Source organism: Chlorocebus sabaeus, chromosome 26 (assembly GCF_047675955.1).
Source record: "Chlorocebus sabaeus isolate Y175 chromosome 26, mChlSab1.0.hap1, whole genome shotgun sequence".
NCBI lineage: Eukaryota > Metazoa > Chordata > Mammalia > Primates > Cercopithecidae > Chlorocebus > Chlorocebus sabaeus.
The window spans coordinates 16,293,411-16,304,734 of NC_132929.1; positions in this window are offsets into that span (position 1 = coordinate 16,293,411).

Here is an 11,324-nt window from a genome sequence, read left to right on the forward strand (position 1 = left end):
GCACCTGTAGTCCCAGTTACTTGGGAGGCTGAGGCAGGAGAATGGTGTAAACCCCAGAGGCGGAGCTTGCAGTGAGCTGAGATCCGGCCATTACACTCCAGCCTGGGCGACAAAGCGAGACTCTGTCTCAAAAAAAAAAAAAAAAAAAAAAAAAAAAAAAAAAAAAAAAAAAATTTAAAAATGTACAGCACGGTATTAACTACATACACACTGTTGTACAGTAGAGCTCCATAACCTTTTCATTTTGCATGACCAAAACCCTATTCCCATTGAACAATTCCCCATTTCCCCTCCCTCCCCACCATCCCCTGGCAACCACCACTCTACTTTCTGTTTCTATGAGTGTGATTACTTTAGATACCTCATCTAAGTGGAATCATACAGTATTTGTCCTTTTTGACTGGCTTATTTTGCTTAGCATAATATCCTCAAGGTTCATCCATGTTGTAATACGTACCTGAATTTCCTTCTTTCTAAGGCTGAATAATATTCCATTATTACACCACATTTTCTTTCTTTCATCCAACAATGGACATTAGGTTGTTTTCACATCTTGGTTATTGCGAATAATGCGGCAATGAATGTGGGCATGCAAATATTTCTTTGAGATCTTTATTTCAAGTCTTTTGGATATATTCCCAGAAGTGGGATTATTGGATCATATGGTAGCTCTATTTTTAAGTTTTTGAGGAACCTCCATAGTGTTTTCCATAATAGATGCACTATTTACAATCCTACCAACAGTGTGCAAGGTTTTCAATTTCTCTACATTCTCATCAACACTTGTTTGTGATGTTTCCTTAGGTTGCTCAGGCTTGACTCACATTCCTGGGCTCAAGCAATCCTCCTGCCTCAGCCTCCTGAGTAGCTGGAACTATAGGCATGTGCCACTGTCCCTGACTAACATTGTTTTTTGGTTTTGTTTTGTTTTTTATAGTGGCCATCCTAATGGATATGAGGTGATAATTCACTGTGGCTTATGATTTGCATTTCCCTAATTAGCCTTTTATAGGCTTGTAGACCATTTGTATATCTCCTTTGGCGAAATGTCTATTCAAGACCTTTGCCCACTTTTTAATCAGGGTTTTTTGTTTGTTTGTTTGCTACTGAATTGTAGAAATTCTTTATATATTCTGGGTATTCACCCATTATCAGATATATGTTTTGCAAATATTTTCTCCCATTCCATAGGTTGCCGCTTCACACTATTGTTTCTTTTGCTGTGCAGAGGTCTTTAAGTTTGATGTAGTCTCATTTTTACTTTTGTTGCCTGTGCTTTTGGTGTTACATCTAAGAAACCAGTGCCCATTCCAATGTCATGAAGCCTTCCCCCTATGTTTTCTTCTTGTAGTTTTATAGTTTAAGATCTTATGTTTAGGGCTTTAATCCATTTTGAGTTAATTTTTGTATATGACATAAGGTAAGAGTTCATCTACATTCTTTTTTTTTTTTTTTTTTTTTTTTTTTTTTTTGAGACGGAGTCTCGCTCTGTCGCCCGGCTGGAGTGCAGTGGCGCGATCTTGGCTCACTGCAAGCTCCGCCTCCTGGGTTCATGCCATTCTCCTGCCTCAGCCTCCCGAGTAGCTGGGACTACAGGCGCCCGCCACCTCGCCTGGCTAGTTTTTTGTATTTTTTAGTAGAGACGGGGTTTCACCGTGTTAGCCAGGATGGTCTCGATCTCCTGACCTCGTGATCCGCCCGTCTCGGCCTCCCAAAGTGCTGGGATTACAGGCTTGAGCCACTGCGCCTGGCCCATCTACATTCTTTTACATGTGGATGTTGTTTCTCAGCACCATTTGTTGAAAAGACTCCCCTTTCCCCATCGTGTAGTCTTGGCATCTTTGCTGAATATTGTTTGACCATATATGTGTGGGCTTATTTCTGGGCTCCCTATTTTGTTCCATTGGTCTATATGACTATCTTTATGCCAGCACCATACTATTTTGTTTACTATAGCTTTGTCATGTTTTGAAATCCAGAATTAGGAGGCCTCTAGCTTTGTTCTTCTGTCTCAGATTTTTTTTTTTTTTTTTACTATTTGGGGTCTTCTTAGATTCTATATGAATTTGAAGATGATTTTTTCTATTTCTGCAAAACATGCCATTGGTAGACCAGGGTTCCTTAACCTGTGGTCTCAGAATCCCTGGATGGCATTGAGGGTGCTGGGGGCCCCTGACACTTTGTGTTTCTGCTGATAAGCATTTTTATCTGGTCGTTGTTGAGACATATGAGGGTTCCCAGGAGGCTACAGTCTAGGCTCCTAATTCCACACTTCACAAAGTCAAGAGTAATAGCCATGGGCAGTGGATTTGTCATGATGCAAGGGGAAATCACAGATAAGCATCAAATTCAAAGGAACTCATGGAGTACAAATCCGGCTTTTTTTTTTTTTTTTTTTGAGACAGGGTCTCTCTGTCACCTCTGCTGGAGTACAGTGATACAATCATAGCTCACTGCAGCCTCAGACTCCTAGGCTCAAGTGATTCTCCTCCCTCATCCTCCTGAGTAGCTAAGCCTACAGGTGCACACCACCACACCTGGCTAATTTTTTTTTTTCTTTTTCTTTTTTTTGAGATGGAGTCTTGCTCTGTTGCCAGGCTGGAGTGCAGTGGTGCGATCTTGGCTTACTGCAACCTCTGACTCCCTGGTTCAAGCAATTCTCCTGCTTCAGCCTCCTGAGACGCTGGGATTACAGGCACGTGCTACCATGCCCAGCTAATTTTTGTATTTTTAGTAGAGACAGGGTTTCACCATGTTGGCCAGGGTGGTCTCCATCTCCTGACCTTGTGATCCACCTGCCTTGGCCTCCCAAAGTGCTGGGATTACAGGCGTGAGCCACCGTGTCTGGCTCATGCATGGCTAATTTTAAAAAATTGTTTTGTAGAGATGGGGGGGGGTCTCACTGTGTTGTCCAGGCTGGTCTTGAACTCCTGGCCTTAAGCATTCCTCCCACCTCAGCCACAAAGTGTTGGGATTACAGGTGTGAGCCACCATGCCCAGCCAATCTGACTTTATTATTACTTATATTGTTGCTGTTGGATTTGTTCAGTTAGCATTGTGACACTCTGGGGAAAATACTGCTGTCTTAAACTATACACTCATATAAGAGTTTATTACACAGAGAACATTAACTGATTATTGCAATGGATAGTATTTTGCCCTAAAATGGATGTCCACTTTTCTCAAAACCTGTCGATTTTCTGTTTGGCTCTCTGGTGGTGTATCATCTTAGGCTGTAAGTCCCACAGGAACTGGACAGTATCATTTTTATTTTTTGTGTGTTTGTTTTTGAGATAGGATCTTGCTCTGTTAAAAGCCCAGGCTGGAGTGCAGTGGCACAATCAGCCCTCACTGCAGCCTCAATCTCCCAGGCTCAAGCAATCCTCCCACAACCTCCCAAGTAGCTGGTACAACAGGCACGCACCACCACAATAGGCTAATTTTTGTATTTTTTGTAGAGGCGTGGTCTTGCTATGTTACCCAAGCTGGTCTCGAACTCCTGGACCGAAATAATCCACTTGCCTCGGCCTCCCAGAGCACTGGGATTACAGGTGAACCACCTCTCTGGACCGCTAGTATTTTTTTTTTTTTTTGAGACAGAGTCTCGCTCTGTTGCTCAAGCTAGAGTGCAGTGGCACGATCTCAGCTCAGTGCAACCTCTGCCTCGCAGGTTCATGAGATTCTCAGGCCTCAACCTCCGGAGTAGCTGGGATTACAGGCGTGCGTCACCATGTCCAGCTAATTTTTGTATTTTCAGTAGAGACAGGGTTTCACCATTTTGGCCAGGTTGGTCTTGAACTCCTGAACTCAAGTGGATCTGCCTGCCTTGGCCTCCTAAAGTGCTGGGATTATAGACATAAGCCACTGCGCCTAGCCCTGACAGTATCTTTTTTTTTTTTTTTTTTTGAGATGGAGTCTTGCTCTGTCTCCCAGGCTGGAGTTCAGTGGTGCAACCTCCACCTCCCGAGTTCAAGTGATTCTCCTGCCTCAGCCTCCTGAGTAGCTAGAACTACAGGTGTGTGCCACCATGCCTAGCTAATGTTTTGTATTTTTTAGTAGAGACGGGGTTTCACAGTGTTAGCCAGGATGGTCTCGATCTCCTGATCTCACGAGCCGCCCACCTCGGCCTCCCAAAGTGCTAGGATTATAGACATGAGCCACTGCACTTGGCCTAACAGTATCAGTTTTAATTGTCCTTGCTCTAATCTTGTTAAGTGTAGGTTTTTGTGATGAAAATGTTTGTGTATATGTTCCCTGGCCATGTCCAGCAGGTTAGGAAGCAGCTTCACAATGTGTTTACACATTTTGCTCAATAGCTTGTATTCTTAAACTGCTATTGGAACAGTAACATTTTAAAAATAATTGTTAATTTAATTGTTAATGAGACTCTTGTTGGTTAAAACACAAGTGAAATAAGATCTTATGCTTTATTTTTCATAATTCAAGACATTCCTTTGCTCCTGGAAAGCACCACCTGAAACATTAGGATAATGTTGCAAACATTAGAATGATGCCTCCTTGTACCCACAAAGCAAATTTGCCGATCTTGTGTTGGTTTTCCCCCTCTGCCCCTCTCTCTGACTACAGTGGCTGTTGTTTTGTCCTCATTCCTTTTCCCTCCGGAGCCACAACTTTTCTCAGGGGTCTAGAGCTACTTTACCATTCAGAGTGCGCTGTCACGAGCATCACTGATCAGAAAACCATTCATGCATGCCAGGGTCATTGGTGAGTGCCTACCTTGAGCCAGGCACTAGCATTTCCCCGGAGGAACAATACAAGTTGCATTCTAGTGACAGGCCTTGTGAAAAGAAAATTTTTGGTGGTCAAATATGTTAGGGAAATCCAGAGTTACACAACATTTAAAAGATGACTGCAGAATGTTTCTTTTTCCTAATACGTTAATGTGTCTCCTATATTTGCATGAGAGGTGTAGACAACAGAACATACACGGTTCTTCTTCTCAACTTGTTTGACCAGGTAATCCCTTTTTCACAAGTGGATTTCCTCTGAATCCGCTTTGGGAAAGACAAGTTTCTAGGAGACTCACATCGGCTCCTAAACCAGCTTTGCCATTTTTATTGTTTCCTATAGATAAATACATGTAATAAATATTCTCACATACTTTTTTTTTTCTTTTTCTGGTGAGACAAGGTCCCTCTCTGCCACCCAGACTAGAGTGCAGTGGCGCAATCACTCCTCACTGCAGCTTCGACCCCCCAGGCTCCAGCGACACTCCCATCTCAGCCTCCCGAGTAGTTGGGATTGCAGATGCGGGCCACCCACTGGTTAACTTTTGTGGAGACAGGAGGGGGGCGCTGGAGGAGGGGTCGCTCCATGTTCACAAGGCTGGTCTCGAACTCCTGCCTTCAAGCGATCCTCCCTCCTAGGCCTCCCACATTGCTGGGATTCCAGGCAGGAACCCCGTGGGCGCCTCCATCTTCTAACTTCTGGCTGAGCCAGATGATTCAGGGAGAAAGGAGACTTCCGGTTTTAAAATGGCGGCTTGGGCCGGGCGCAGTGGCTGACGCCTGTAATCCCAGCACTTTGGGAGGCCGAGGAGGGTGGATCACAAGGTCAGCAGATCAAGACCATCCTGGCTAACACGATGAACCCTCATGTCTACTAAAAGAAATATAAAAAATTAGCCAGGCGTGGAGGTGGGCGCCTGTAGTCCCAGCTACTCGGGAGGCTGGGGCAGGAGAATGGCGTGAAGCCGGGAGGCGGAGCTTGCAGTGAGCCCGAGACGGCGTCACTGCACTTCAGCCTGGGCTAGAGAGACTCCGTCTCAAAAAAAAAAAAAAAAAAAAAAAAATGGCGGCTTGACTTCCCCGCCCTCCAGAAAGCCAAAAACAAATATGCAGCCCTGAGATTTTTCCCGGCGACAACCTGGAGCTCAGATTTGAGGATGAGACAGATCCCGGGAGCACGGAGGAGTGAAAATCTGCCGAGCAGGCGGTAGGAAAATCAGCCTTCCACATCCGCCGCGCCCTGCCCCACCACTGAGCCCCACACCACGCGCGGGGAAACTTTCCCTCCGTGCGCGGGTTCAATGGTGGGAAAAGTGAGGCTCAAGTGTCAACCAGGTTTCCCACCATGTTGGATTTCCTGGCAGGAGGCCTGTCCTTGCCTCAGCCATGGAAAACGCGGTGCCTGCTGAGGGGAACCATATCCCCAGGACTGGCGGAGACAAAGGGGGCGGTGGCCGGACCGCCATCCTCAGCCCTGGAAACTGCTCTGTAGCCAATCAGAGCGGGTACTCAGCAGCGCCTCGCTGGAGGAGGCCGGTCCCCAGGTGCTTGGGCGCCAACCCCTAGGCAACCTTCCCGGGAGCCCAGGTAGACGGAGGGGGTGGGTACCTGAGCATTTATTGTATTACTCTTCGAACTGTGGGTATATTTTATGTGTACTCCTTTGAATGTATTTTTTTCCCCAAAAGTTAGGTTTTTCGGTCGGGCACGGTGACTCACGCCTATAAACCCAGCACTTTGGGAGGCTGTGTCAGGCGGATCACCTGAGGTCAAGAGTTCCAGAGCAGCCTGGCCAACATGGTGCAACCCCGTCTCTACTAAAAATACAAAAATTCGCTGGGCACCGCCACTCACGCTTGTAATCCTTGCACTTTGGGAGGCCAAGGCTAGCAGATCGCTTGAGTCCAGGACTACAAAGACCAGCTTGGGCAACATGGCGAAACCCCATCTCTACCAAAAAAAATAATCATCATCATCGTAATCATCCCAACAACAACAACAACCAAAAACTAAAAGATTAGCCAGGCGTGGCTGCCCACACCTGTGGTCCCAGCTACTCGGGAGGAAGGAAGATAATTTGGGCCCGCAAGGCGGAGGGTGCAGTGAGCTGAGATCACGCCACTGCATTGCAGCCTGGGTGACAGAGTGTGAACTCGTCTCAAAAAAAATTGTTTTTGTAAAGGTGAGGTCTCGCTATGTTGTTCGGGCTGGTCTGGAACTCCTGGGCTCAGTGATACTCCCATCTCAGCCTCCCGAGTAGCTGGGATTACAGACGCGCGCCACCATCCGACTAATTTTTGTATTTTTTGTAGAGACGGGGTGCGGTGGCGGGCGGGGGAGAGGGGGAGGGTGTCTCTCCATGTTGCCAAGGCTGGTTTCGAACTCCTGCCCTCAGGCGATCCTCCCGCCTGAGCATCCCACATCGCTGGGATTCCAGGCGTGAACCCAGTGAGCGCCTCCATCTTCTAACTTCTGGCTGAGCCAGATGATTCAGGGAGAAAGGACTTCCGGTTTTAAAATGGCGGCTTGACTTCCCCGCCCTCCGGAAAGCCATAAACAAATATGCAGCCCCGAGATTTTCCCCAGCGACGATTTGCAGCTCAAATTTAAGGATGAGACAGATCCCGGGAGCACAGAGAAGTGAAAATCTTCCGAGCAATCGGGCTTTCACATCCGCCACGCCCCTCCCCACCACCGAGCCCTGCACCGCCCACGTAGACGGAGGGGGTGGGCACCTGAGCATTTATTGTATTACTCTTCGAACTGTGGGTATATTTTATGTGTACTCCTTTGAATGTATTTTTTTTCCCCAAAAGTTAGGTTTTTTCGGTCGGGCACGGTGACTCACGCCTATAAACCCAGCACTTTGGGAGGCTGTGTCCGGCGGATCACCTGAGGTCAGGAGTTCCAGAGCAGCCTGGCCAACATGGTGCAACCCTGTCTCTACTGAAAATACAAAAATTCGCTGGGCACCGCCACTCACGCTTGTAATCCTTGCACTTTGGGAGGCCAAGGCTAGCAGATCGCTTGAGTCCAGGACTACAAAGACCAGCTTGGGCAACATGGCGAAACCCCATCTCTACCAAAAAAAATAATCATCATCGTCATCATCCCAACAACCACCACCACCAAAAACTAAAAGATTAGCCAGGCGTGGCTGCCCACACCTGTGGTCCCAGCTACTCAGGAGGAAGGAAGATAATTTGGGCCCCGCAAGGCGGAGGGTGCAGTGAGCTGAGATCACGCCACTGCATTGCAGCCTGGGTGACAGAGTGTGAACTCGTCTCAAAAAAAATTGTTTTTGTAGAGGTGAGGTCTCGCTATGTTGTTCGGGCTGGTCTGGAACTCCTGGGCTCAGTGATACTCCCATCTCAGCCTCCCGAGTAGCTGGGATTACAGACGCGCGCCACCATCCGACTAATTTTTGTATTTTTTGTAGAGACGGGGTGCGGTGGCGGGCGGGGGAGGGGGGGAGGGTGTCTCTCCATGTTGCCAAGGCTGGTTTCGAACTCCTGCCCTCAGGCGATCCTCCCGCCTGAGCATCCCACATCGCTGGGATTCCAGGCGTGAACCCAGTGAGCGCCTCCATCTTCTAACTTCTGGCTGAGCCAGATGATTCAGGGAGAAAGGACTTCCGGTTTTAAAATGGCGGCTTGACTTCCCCGCCCTCCGGAAAGCCATAAACAAATATGCAGCCCCGAGATTTTCCCCAGCGACGATTTGCAGCTCAAATTTGAGGATGAGACAGATCCCGGGAGCACAAAGAAGTGAAAATCTTCCGAGCAGATGGTAGGAAAATCGGGCTTTCATATCCGCCACGCCCCTCCCCACCACTGAGCCCTGTACCGCCCACGTAGACGGAGGGGGTGGGCACCTGAGCATTTATTGTGTTATTCTTCGAACTGTGGGTATATTTTATGTGTGCCCCTTTGAATATATTTTTTCCCCAAAAGTTGTATTTTTTGGCAGGGCATGGTTACTCATGCCTGTAATCCCAGCACTTTGGGAGGCTGAGGTGCGAGGATCGTCTGAAGTCAGGAGTTCGAGACCAGCCTGACCAACATGGTGCAACCTCCATCTCTACTAAAAATACAAAAATTTGCTGGGCACTGTGGTTCACGCCTGTAATCCTTGCACTTTGGGAGGCCAAGGCTAGCAGATCGCTTGAGTCCAGGACTACAAAGGCCAGCCTGAACAACCTGGTGAAACCCTGTCTCTACCCCCCCCACCCCCCGGTAAAAAAAAAGAAAAAAAAAACAAACAAAAAAATCCCAACCACCACCCAAAACCAAAAAATTAGCTAGGCGTGGCTGCCCACATCTGTGGTCCCAGATACTCAGGAGGAGGGAAGATTGAGCCCACAAGGCGGAGGGTGCAGTAAGCCGAGATCATGCCACTGCACTGCGGCCTGGGCGACAGCCTGGGTGACAGAGTGAGACCTTGTCTCCAAAACAAATTTGGTTTTGTAGAGGTGAAGTCTTGCTATGTTGTTTGGGCTAGTCTCGAACTTCTGGGTTCAAGCGATCGATGCTCCCACCTCAGCCTCCCGAGTAGCTGGGATTACGGACGGGCGACACCGTCCGACCAATTTTTGTATTTTTTGTAGAGACGGGGTGGGGGGGGGAGGCGGCGTCTTTCCATATTGCCAGGCTGGTCTTGAACTCCTGCCCTCAGGCGATCCTCCCGCCTGGGCCTCCCACATCGCTGGGATTCCAGCCAAGAGCCCAGTGGGCGCCTCCATCTTCTAACTTCTGGCTGAGCCGAGATGATTCAGGGAGAAAGGGGACTTCCTGTTTTAAAATGGCGGCTTGACTTCCCCGCCCCCCAGAAAGCCAAAAACAAATATGCGACCCCGAGATTTTCCCCAGCGACAACCTAGAGCTCAGATTAGAGGATGAGACAGATCCCGGGGACACGGAGAAGTGAAAATCTTCCGAACAGGCAGTAGGAAAATCGGCCTTCCACAGCCGCGACATCCGCCACAGCCGCAACATCCGCCACAGCCGCGACATCCGCCACAGCCGCCACGCCCCTCTCCGCCACTGAGCCCTGCACCAGGAACCAGGCACGGGGAAACTCTTCCCCGGCGCTCGGGTTCCGTGGTGAGAAAAGTGAGGCCCAAGGGACAACCAGGTTTCCCGCCATGTTGGGTTTCCTGGCAGGAGGCCTGTCCTTGCCTCAGCCATGGAAAACGTGGTGCCTGCTGAGGGGATCCACATCCCCAGGACTGGCAGAGACAAAGGGGGCGGTGGGCTGGTTGCTATCCCCGGCCCTGGAAACTTCCCTGTTTCCAGGAGAGGCAGGCTCCAGGAAGGATCACCCGAGGGCAGGAGTTCGAGACCAGCCTGCGGAGAGGCTCAATCAGAGCGGGTACTCAGTAGCGCCTCACTGGAGGAAGGCGGTCCCCAGGTGCTTGAGTGCCAGCCTCTAGGCAGCCTTCCCGCCCAGGTAGACAGAGGGGGTACCTTTACCTCTACCTGAAATAATACAATACCTTTATTGTATTATTCTTCGAACTGTGCGTATGTTTTATGTGTACTCCTTTGAATGGATTTTTTTCCCAAAAGTTGGGTTTTTCGGCTGGGCACGGTGACTCACACCTCTAATCCCAGTGCTTTGGGAGGCTGGGGCGGGTGATCACCTGAGGTCGGGAGTTCGAGACTAGCCTGGCCAAGATAGTGAAAACCCGTCTCTACTAAAAATACTAAAAATACAAAAATTAGCTGAGCCTGGTGGTGGGCACCTGTAATCCCAGCTACTCAGGAGCCTGGGGCGGGAGAATCGCTTGAACCTGGGAGGCGGAGGTTGCAGTGAGCCGAGATCGCACCACCATACCCCAGCCCAGGCGACAAAGCAAGACATCACCTTAATTTAAAAAAAAAAAAAAAAAGGTTTTATTTTTCTTTTGCTTTAATATTAAGCACCGCAGCTTTTACAATACACATGCTGTTATTTGTTGACTTCAAAAATGTAGAACCAGGAGGGCGCCTGGTTCTAACACCTGTAATCCCAACACTTTGAGAGGCCGAGGCGGGCGGAAGTCTTCTTGGACCCCGAAGTCTCGTTTTTTGTAGAGACATGGCAAAACCCCATCTCTGCAAAAAAATACAAAAATTAGCAGGGAGTAGTGGCGGAACTTGTAGTCCCAGCAACTCAGGAGGCTGAGATGGGAGGATTTTTTCAGCCCAGGAGGTCGAGGCTGCAGGGAGCCATGATCGTGCCGCTGCACTCCAGCCTGGGTGACAGAGCATAACCATATCTAAAAGAATAATAATAAATAAATAGAAATGGAGAATCAACTTCCTGAAGTTTGTTTTTGTTGTTGTTGTTTTGAGACGGAGTTTCACTCTTGTTGCCCAGCCTGGAGTGCAATGGCATGATATCTGCTCACCACAACTTCCACCTCCCGTGTTCAAGTGATTCTCCTGCCTCAGCCTCCCGAGTAGCTGGGATTACAGGCATGTGCCACCATTCCTGGCTAATTTTGTATTTTTAGTAGAGACGTGTTTCTCCATGTTGGTCAAGCTGGTCTCAAACTCCCGACCTCAGGTGATCTGCCTTCCTTGGCCTCCCAAA